Source organism: Arvicanthis niloticus, unplaced genomic scaffold (genome assembly GCF_011762505.2).
Source record: "Arvicanthis niloticus isolate mArvNil1 unplaced genomic scaffold, mArvNil1.pat.X S10, whole genome shotgun sequence".
In the NCBI taxonomy this organism is placed as follows: domain Eukaryota; kingdom Metazoa; phylum Chordata; class Mammalia; order Rodentia; family Muridae; genus Arvicanthis; species Arvicanthis niloticus.
This window is the reverse complement of record NW_023044982.1, coordinates 1,046,311-1,053,336: the sequence shown is the minus strand read 5'-3', so window position 1 is coordinate 1,053,336 and position 7,026 is coordinate 1,046,311.

Below are 7,026 nucleotides of genomic sequence, written 5' to 3'. Positions count from 1 at the left end.
AAATACTAGCACCAAAAATATACCAGGAATTAGAAAATATTGGACATTAATATCTCTCAAGATTAATGAACTCAATTCCCCAATAAAATGACCCAGGCTCACAGAATGGATGTATAAACAGAACCAATCATTCTGCTGTATACAAGAAACACATTTGAGCAACAAAGATAGACATTACTTCTGAGTAGATGGCTGGAAAATAAAGGTTATAAAGCAAGTGGACCAAAAGGGAAAATATAGAAAGCAGTCTAATATCTACTAAAAAGTTTTCAAGCAAAAGAGACTGGGAAGAACACTTCATGTTCATTAAAGGAAAACACACCAAGAGGACTTCTCCATTGCAAATATCTATGCCCCAAATGCAAAGGCACCTGCATTCATAAAAGAAAAACTCATTATAAAATAGTTTGAGAAGGTGGAGGCAGGAAACAGCCTCCACTGTTTCTACTGTGACTTCTCACTGATGACTTCTACCTGTCTTGAGTTTGGAGTTGAGGCCTCCCCCACTCATGTTCCCCAACAGCCTGCAGCATCTGACCATGTTTGGCCCATGGAGAAATACAGTAATCATTTTGAACTTGTACTGTGGGGCTAGCCTTCGAATGGCTGCTTAAGTTGCTTGGCAGAGGGCAAGAGCCTCTTGGGGAAGACTGACACCTAGCTAGCTCTCTCTATTTATTTTATTCAAACATCATATAGGGTTAATTGGGAGTGGGATTGGTTCCAGCTGCCAAGGTTATTTTCCTCTTGCTGCTTATGAGATCACACGCCACACAAATCTCAGTCCCATTTGACCTTGGTTAGCCATAATCAAAAGAAAGAACTCTAAGTTTACTCAGAGTGCCTTAGAACCAGGATGAGTGCAGCTGCAAGCTCTCCCATAGCACCAAGTGCTGACATTCCAAAGAGACAATATTTCTTCAAGGTTCAAACAATCTCATGACAATTTCTCAGCTTCTACTGACTGACCGAAACGTACCAAAGACTTATTTGTCCTTAAAAACAGTTTTAAATTTACATGATGGATAGAGATTATGTCCTGAACTCTCAGTCAAAAGAGGGCTCCTCAGAACAAATCAGCCAGGACACTAAGTAATAGATGTCAATAATTTGAGCTGAACCAGGCATGGTCAAACACACCTTTAATCTTAGCATGTTGGAGACAGAGGCAGGTTGATCTTTGTGTTTTTATAGCCAGCCTGGTCTACATAAAAGCTTCAGAAAAGTCAGAACTGCATGGTCAGACCCTGTTTAAAAAACACAGACTTGAGACAGGATGTTGGCTCACACTTATCACAACAGGACCAGAAATGGTTGTCAATTCTTCTGAGCAAACAGTTAGTCAAGCTTGTCTGTGTGACTCTTTTATTTTAGTGCTCCAAGGGAATAGCTAGGCTAATCTCAGTGTTCAAGGCCAACCTGTTCTATATAGGAACTCCCAACCCAGTCATGACTACACAGTGAGACTTCATCTTCATTAATATTTGTGGCAAGAAAGATGACTCATGTTTAGAGCACAGACATTCAGAGGACCCAACTAAAATTCCCAGCAATCATTTTCAGTAGCTCATAGACCCAAAACTCCAGATCCAGAGGGATTTAACTCCTCTGGCCTCTCAGAAGTTTCATCCCTCTGAACAATTCTCATTAAAAACACACATGTACACATAATTAAACATAAGAAAAAACTTTAAAGTGTAAAAAATTGTTGGGAGCCGACTTTAGCAGAAAGCGGCTAGATCAACTTTGCAGCCATCTGGAACCATATACCCTGACGAAAGATTTGGTTTTCAATAGCCTACAACAGCTAAAGCACACTCTGATATTCCACATATTTTGTGTTGCTGTTTACTGGCCCCAGCTGCAAGGTGCACGTGGTGGCCACGCCTGCAAGGTATTGCAGTTCACGTGCTGTCCACGTGCTATCTACACCATACATGCCTATAAGGCGCATGTGCTATCCACGCCTGCAAGGCATGCAGTTCACGTGCTGTCCACGTGCTATCTACACCATACATGATTATAAGGCACATGTGCTATCCAAGCCTGCAAGGCATTGCAGTGCACGTGCTGTCCACGCTATAGATGCCTGTAAGGCTTACGTCATATCAACACCTGCAAGGCACGTGGTATCCACTCGCCTACAAGGCACGTGGCAAAAGCCTATAAATAGCTCAGAATTCCCTTCAATAAGAGAGACTTGATCAGAATCTCTGTCTTGTCTCCATTCTTCGCATCTCTTCCCCTTTATCCCCACTCTCTCTCTCGCTAGACCCTGACCCTCGGACTGGAACGGGCAGTACGGGCCGCAACAGTTTGGTGTCCAACATCGGGCTCCAGTAAGCAAGCGCAACAAAAATAAGACAATCACCCATCAATTTAATGAATGAAGAAATAAATAAATTTATATATACAGATGTATGCAGTAAAATTATATTGAAGATGGTTTTGATTTTGGTTTTGGTTTTGGTTTTGGTTTTTCAAGACAGGGTTTCTCTGTGTATCCCTGGCTGTCCTGGAACTCACTCTGTAGACCAGGCTAGCCTTGAACTCAGGAATCCACCTGCCTCTGCCTCCTAAGTGCTGGGATTAAAGGCATGCGACACCACTGCCTGGCTTGAAGATGATTTCTAAGCAGTATGTTTTTTGTGTGTGCACAGAGGATTCAACCAATCTTGTGATTAAATATTCGCAAGCACTTTTCAGTTAAAAAGTATTTTTTATTGTGGCTTTTTTGGGTTTTGGTCTTCAGTCTGTCTGTCTTTCTTTTGACAGTTTATTTTTGTAGTACTGGCTCTCCTAGAACTTGCTCTGTAGGAAAAGCTGGCCTCCAACTCAGAGATCTCCCTGCCTCTACCTCCCAAGTGAAGTTGAAACTTGGACTTTCTTTGGAAAGTTACTCCTGTCAAATGATGCTTTCCTGGGGCACACAGGTGAAAAAAATGTCTTGCTAAAGCAGACACTAGAAAGAATGTTTTCTGGAAGCACACACGTGTGAAAGTATGTTTTGATATAGCAGCCATGTGAAGGGATGCTTAATAGAGGACACAGACAGCGGGAGACCAGCATGGAGGACAGGTTTGGTTTTTTTTTTTTTTTTTTTTTTTTTTTTTTTCTTCCTCATTGTATTTGAATAACAGCACCCAATGTGAAAATATCCCCAGGGAGAAAAACTTGTCAAGAAATGTTGTGTGGCCCAAGCTGGAGCCTCACTTTGGGCGGCCAAAAATGTTGCGGCCCTCTCTGCTCCAAGCTTGGGGGCCAAAAATGTTGAGGCCTGCTCTGCTCCACACTTGGCGGCCACTGTGTCCAGGCCCAAGCTGCTGCTCTGGTCCTCGGGTCAGGGTCTAGAGAGAGAGAGAGAGAGAGAGGATGGAGGGACAAGCAACAAGAAGAATGGAGACTATACAGGGTGTGTGGTCAAGTCTTAAGTCTCCTTTATTGTGTCTCTTCTCTCTTACTGTCTCTCCTAGTGAAGGGAAGTCCGGAGTACTTATATGATTTTGCCACGTGCCTTGTAGGTGTGGATATGACATAACCCTTACAGGCATATATACCATGGATAGCATTTGCACCTTACAGGCCTGTATGGAGTGGATAGCACGTGTACCTCATGTCTTCCAGGCATGGATACCATGTAGGCCTTGCAGCTGAGGTCACTAAACAGCAAAACAAGCTATGTGGGATAAACAAGATGTTTGTCAGAGTGTGCTCAGCTGTTGTAGGCTATTGAAAACCAAGTCTCTTATCAGGGTATATGGTTCCAGATGGCTGCAAAGATGATCTAGCCGCTTTCTGCTAAAAGTCGGCTCCCAACAAAGAAATGCTCCTGAAATTCCTGTGTCAGCTTGCTGCTTCTGTAGCCTCTTCTAAGGCTAATTTGCAAGCCTGGTGGTTCCTTCAGTATCAAACTACATCTGAAGATTTCTGTCTGCAATATGTTTGCAAAAGGCCTGGACTGAAGCTGCTGGTTCTGAAGAATGAAAAATTATAAAAATCATTTTTATAGAATATATACATATATAGATGCCTTTCAAGTTCTTTTAGGGACATGGAAAATTTTCTCTGAAACAAGCCAGGCCAGTTCCAGGAACTGGCTGTAAGGAGTGAAAGTCATTCAGGTGGTAAAAACACAATGACAGGACTGTGGCTTTACAGCTGGAGCTAGTGAGAATAAATAGTTGATAAATGACAAGGTAGGACAGTGACTTGGTGAAACCAGATTTTTGTGAAAATGATTGTACTGGGTATTTTCCATGGCCATTAACCTTTTAGGGTGGGTTTCTTTGTAATGTATCACTATTCTCATGTTATGTATCCTTGGTAGCCTCTTACCCCCTCCCCCACTCCCCTGGTTTGTGGTTTTGCTCTTTAAAAGACCCCGGTACCCATCACTCAGGGCCAAAAACCCTGCTCTTGGAGCTAAAGAGCTTGTTTTTTGACCGCCGGCTCCTCCCCTAATAAACCTCTGCTGATTGCATCCAGGTATGGTTTCTTGTGATTTTTGGGTGGTCACAATCCAGAGGCTTGAGGAAGGGTCTCCCGAGTTTGGGGGGTCTTCAGTTCCTGTGTCTTGGACTGGCTTGGGCTGCATTCAGGCACTGGGTATTCATGAGCACAGGACATCATTCAGCATACTTGTACACAGGGAAATGCCTGAGTCAGAAGGGGCTTGGTAAAGCACTCAGGTGCCATATATTCATGCTATGTCTTAGGAATTGTAAGTCTCACCAATTCCAGGAACCACCAGAAGGCCAGAGTCCCTGCTCTGCAATAGTAGAGAACTCTTTGTGCCCTGTTGTACTAGAGGTCTCAATTCCAAACATTCATCAGTCTCAATATATGCAGGCTCTCACAAGAACCAACACAGCAATTAACCTTTATCCCACCAGAAAAAAACCCTGTTCCTTTGAATCCCATTCCACTTTGGAAAGGTTGTACAGGAGAAAGCAATGTGACCAGACACTTGTCACTGCAAGAAGGTACTGAACAAATACTAAGGCCCTAAAAAGAAATACTACTACTGTCATATGTCCAACAACACAGGTTCTGCTTTCCACAGGTTGAGTTGGCCAAGGATGGACTGAGGAGAATCGCTGAAATGTAAGGCATTACTCTTTACTTTTGAAGTTATTCCAATATATCAGGTATATTCCATATACCCTGATGAAAGACTTGGTTGTCAAAAGCCTATAACAGCTGAAGCACACTCTGATAAATATATTGTTTACCCCACATAGCTTGTTTTGCTGTTTAGTGACCTCAGCTGTATGGTGCACGTGGTAAATGTTTTCACCTGTGTTCTCCTGCTTGTGTATATAAATACCTCAGAATTCCCTTCAAGAAGGGAGACTTGAGAAAATAGAAGAGACTTGATTACACCCTGTCTTGTCTCCATTCTTCTTGTCTATTGCCCGAAGAGCCCCACTCTCTCTCTTGACCAGAGCACTTAGCCCCAAAAGTGTTGAGGCAAAACCTTTGAGGTAGAGTAAAGGCCGCAACACATTTTCATTGTAATTTCCATGATGACTAAGGATTTGAACATTTTTTTAATGCTTCTGAGCCATTTGAGATTCTTCTATGATTGAATTAGTGGAAGGATTGTACAAACTGAAGGAGAGGACAACCCTCTAGGAAGACCAGCAGTCTTATCTAAATTAGACACCTGGGAACTCCCAGAGACTTAGCCACTCAACCAGGCAGCATACACAAGCTGGTCCAAAGCCCCCAGCACATATAGAGCAGAGGACTGCCTGTTCTGTCTTCAGGTGCAAAAGATGCATCAAATCCTTTAATAAACTTAGACCCTGGGAAGGGGGATACCTGAGTATGGGGAAGGGAAGCACCCTCTTGGAGGCAAAGGGGAGAAAGAATTAGATGAAAAACTGTGTGTGGGGGGGGGCAAGATCTGGAATGTAAATAGAATTAAACTAAATAAAATAGTTTGTCTGGCCTCAAACTCACAGAGATTCTCCTATCTTGGCCACCTGAAGGCTGTTTAACCAGAATATACAAGTGAGTTCTCTATTATATCTAAGTATTAATTGGGTCATTGTGGTTTCCGTGGGGTACTTTTGTTTTGTTTTGTTTTGGTTTGGTTTGGTTTTGGTTTTTGAGGTAGTCTCACTAAGAGTTTCAGGGTGACCTTGAATTCAAGGCAATCCATGGTGGAATGACAGCTGTGAGTTGCACAAGTGCCTTGAATACTGATCTTTATGTCACATTAAGTCTGGCATTCTTTGGTGTGCCTTTAATCCCAGCAACAAGCATGCAGAGTGAGGCTGATCTCTAAGTTTGGAGCCTAAATGATTGTCAAAACAGCCAGGTATTATATGTGTCTTTAAAAAGGCAAAAGAAGGGTCTGGAGAAAAAGCTCAGTGGTTAAGAACACTGAGTGCTCTTCCACAGGTCCTGCGTTCAATTCCCACTAAATACTTCATAGCTCACATCCATCTATAATGGGATCTGATGCCGTCTTTGGGTGTGTCTGAAGACAGGAATAATGTACTCACATACAATACATGAATGAATGAGGCAAAACAGGCAAACAAACACAAAATACCAAAAACAAATGGCATTTGCATCTCCTCCCTGATACACAGTGTCTTATTTTCAAGGTGCTCACGAAGTTCTCAAACTGGCAGAAAGAAACCTGCATATATATGTATGTATACATGCATATATATACATATATATGTATATATATATATATATATATATATATATATATATACCTGTGTGTGTGTCTGTGTGTGTGTATATATATACACATATATATACGTATGTATATACAAATATGTGCGTGTGCTTATATAATAGACTTGACATCATAAGCACTGTCTCTGTGATTATGGATTTCTCTGTGTATCCCTGGCTGTCCAGGAACTCACCCTGTAGACCAGGCTGGTCCAGAGATTAGATATCTGCCTACATCTGCCTCTTTTGCACAAAGATTGTTTTTATTTGGATAGTTTATTTATATTTCAAATGTTATCCACTTTTTGGTTTTACCCTCCGAAATGCCCT